The 3,717-nt window shown below is 32.5% G+C and overlaps 1 long non-coding RNA gene across 1 annotated transcript; it reads right to left on the bottom strand.

Annotated features, from left to right (window-relative positions):
- Positions 1-2,201: 2,201 nt before the first annotated feature.
- LOC129723743 (uncharacterized) lies at positions 2,202-3,242 on the bottom strand. Its single transcript, XR_008727805.1, has 3 exons — positions 3,098-3,242; positions 2,950-3,034; positions 2,202-2,875 (listed from the first exon to the last, which is right to left on the bottom strand). It is a non-coding gene; the product is annotated as an uncharacterized LOC129723743 (long non-coding RNA).
- Positions 3,243-3,717: the final 475 nt, after the last annotated feature.

Below are 3,717 nucleotides of genomic sequence, written 5' to 3'. Positions count from 1 at the left end.
ATTGCATATAATGTAACGTTTGTTTTATTTATAAAACTAGCTGAATATACCCGGCCTTGCTCGTGTAAAAATTTCTGCTTTTCTATAATTTTCTAAAATTCCATATATATTTTCCAACCCATCATTTCAAATAATATTTCTATTTCAGTTATAAACTTGATTATATACCACCTTTTTCGTTGATTGACAATCGATGCGGAGGCATTCCAGCTGGGTCGAGTGAATTCAAAAATTCCGTTGGAAAATGGATTGCCTCATCAGCATCTTCGACGGTATCGATTAACTTACAATAAACTCAAATTAGACTGAAATTACATAATGAATAGCCTAAGCTCACCTCTGATAGTTAAAATTATTGCTTGCTATGTCTTCTCGTTTTACTTTTTTGTGTAAACAATATCAATATCATCTTTATAGTTGAGCCACAGACTAACAGACGTAACACTGCACACTGGGCCAGAAATGGAATCTAGCGGAACGATATTAATAGCGTTCTTAGGGTTTGACCAATCGGTTTCCGATCTTCTGCAAAGTTTCTTGGTATAGTTAGGGCGTCATTTTGGATGTTTGAATTGGTTCGGAATTTAGCCGCAAAGGTGGCGTTGCGATGCCAACTTCTTTCCCTTACACGCTAGAGCTTTGCAATGTTCGCCAAAGTTGTAGATCTTTAAATTCCATGAAACTTTACCGAATATACAAAATTTCAAACTCTTCAAGTTTCAGAGATCTACGAGTTTTTATAAATTTTGTCTGAATTTCACGTTTTATTGTGATAATTTTATGAATTCACTCGTAATAGTTTCTTACACATTTTTTCTCGATAGAAATTGAATAAATACGTCGTTTGCATCCGAGTACAGAAGTTTCTGAAGTACTTAAGTGAAAATAATACACAAAATTTGAAAAAAATACATAATTTTGTGAAGTAGATATCTCAGCGGGTAGCAAGTAGTAGCAAACCAAATTTTTTTCTGAAAATTGTCCATCAAAAAATCTTTATTTTCTGAAAATTTGAAAGAGGTGTTTTTTGGTGTTTTTGTGATATTTCAGTTTGAATATAACCATAGGTTTCATATAAAAATACAATTGCTATGTTTTTATTGCATGGAATACACGGTCCAGTACTCTGATACTCAAGTCAATTTCCAGTTGATGTTCAAAGTCTTTTACTTTGATGATTATAAATGAATAAATCCTTATTCTAATTGCATCCGCAAAAGTATATTTATTTTATTTGAATAAAAACATCTCAAATATTTGAAATTAATTCGAGTAAGTCAAGTATTTGAGCGAGCTCGAGAAAATTATTACTATCCCAAAGACCGTTCTAAGCTACAAAACTCTAGCGTATAACATAGAAATATACAACTAGCAATATTATTTAAACATTTTTAATAACATTTTACATTTGGCTAACAATTGCAGATGGTGATTTTAATGTTTCGAATCACAAAACTATTACAAAAAACGTGAAACTCAAACAAATTCTTTAAAAACTCGTAAATCTCCAAAAAAATTTAGGTGGCAGAAATTTTGTTTCTTCTACAAAGTTACATAAAATTTTCTAATCGAAAACTGCAAAGCTCTAGCGTGTAAGAATAAAAAGTTAAAAGAAAAAATAAGAATAAAAGAATAAAAACACCAAAAAACACCTCTTTCAAATTTTCAAAAAATAAGGGTTTTTTGATGGACAATTTTTAGAAAAAAAAATGGTTTGCTACTACTTGCTACCCGCTGAGATATCTACTTCACAAAATTATGTATTTTTTTCAAATTTTGTGCATTATTTTCACTTAAGTACTTCAGAAACTTCTGTACTCGGATGCAAACGACGTATTTATTCAATTTCTATCGAGAAAAAATGTGTAAGAAACTATTTCGAGTGAATTCATGAAATTATCACAATAAAACGTGAGATTCAGACAAAATTTATAAAAACTCGTAGATCTCTGAAACTTGAAGAGTTAGAAATTTTGTATGTTCGGTAAAGTTTCATGGAATTTAAAGATCTACAACTTTGTTGAACATTGCAAAGCTCTAGCGTGTAAGCGAAAGAAGTTGGCATCGCAACGCCACCTTTGCGGCTAAATTCCGAACCAATTCAAACATCCAAAATGACGCCCTAACTATACCAAGAAACTTTGTAGAAGATCGGAAAGCGATTGGTCAAACCCTAAGAGCGCTATTAATTTCGTTCCTCTAGATTCCATTTCTGGCCCAGTGTGCACTGGAACCTAGCTCCATCGCCACAAAAAACGTTCATTTCAAATTTTCAATCGAATAACATTCATCGCGCGAAAACGTCGTCTGGGGCGCTGTCATGCAATCTCATACATATTTTGTAGTTCCCCATTTGACGCTGGTAACGCTGGCGCTGATGTCGAAATACATGTCGCAGCGCGAACACGACAGCAGATGGTGATAGTGTTACTAACGTAAAGTACTGGAATCATCCAAACAATGATTTTATTGAAAATTTGTTCGACGTGTTATGTCTGTTAGTCTGTGGTTGAGCATCAATCTTCATGAGTTAATTTACCAATTTGGAGATACGGGGATTATCTCCACATTTTACTCAAGTTTTGAATAACTTCCAATGCAAAAAAACAACCCTCACTATACCAAACGTTCGGACACCAATTTTCGGTTTTGGGGATTCAGCTCTGACCTATGAACCTAATATCAGGGAGTATTTGAATATTTTTTTTCTTGAATTTGAAAATAGCGTTGGACGCCCGTTGCCATTTTCTGAATAAAGTTCTCTTTCTATTTTGTAGATTTATCGGCTTAATCAGTCCGTGTATAGAAGCAAAAACGATTGTTTGTTTCTTAATCCGACAGTTTCGGTGACTTTATTTCACCTTTTTCAAGGAGTCTAAAAATATACATTACGTGTAGTTTTCCTTTTTCTGTTACTGATTTGAGTTTTTTGTATGTGTTTTTACTTACAGAAAAGATTATCGTTTTATTGTTCAGTGTGTTGGTGTCCAACATAGGTTGTCTGGTGTGTATTGCAAATGGCGTCTTAATTTGGCTATGTGTAAAAATAGATTTTCTCAAATTTAAATTCGACTGTTTCTTAACAAACTGTACTCACTGCATATGTCTCTATTTTTGTGTGCACTATACTGTATAACAGTTATCACTTTTTTCTAGCACTGCTTTTTCTAGCACTATATAACTTCGAGCGGTATTTAATTAATCAGAGCAATAGGTTTTGTGTCTTTTCCAGTAGTCTACTATTTCTTGACAGTTTGTTGTGAGTGTGTTGGAGAGCTACACGCTCCCTAAAATGAATTCAAAAATGATTAGAAAACAATTCATTTCCATAAAAAGTGGAACAACACGAAAATTGAGTAACTCTGTTGTTATTCAAAATTGTGTAACCATAGTATGGGCAAATACTGTGTATTTATCATTCAGAATGATGTATCCAATTGAACTCATTTTTTGTGTTTAATAAAACTCATTTAGTTCTTAAAAAATATCAGTTTATGTGTACAAAATTTTCCATTTATTAAATTTAAAACTACTCAGTTTTGAAATTAAAACCTACACCGATTTAGATTTTGGAACCATCAAGTTTTTGAATAGAAAAATATTCATTTTTGAATTTAGGACTAACCATTTTCAGAATTTAAAAGTACTCAGTTTAAGAATGGAAAACCACTCAGTTTTAAATGTGATGTTAGCGTAGAAAGGGAGGTTTGTGCCAGT

The sequence above is a fragment of the Wyeomyia smithii genome, chromosome 1 (assembly GCF_029784165.1).
Source record: "Wyeomyia smithii strain HCP4-BCI-WySm-NY-G18 chromosome 1, ASM2978416v1, whole genome shotgun sequence".
Taxonomy (NCBI): domain Eukaryota; kingdom Metazoa; phylum Arthropoda; class Insecta; order Diptera; family Culicidae; genus Wyeomyia; species Wyeomyia smithii.
Note: the sequence above shows the minus strand (reverse complement) of the source record. Positions and strands in the feature narration are given on the sequence as shown.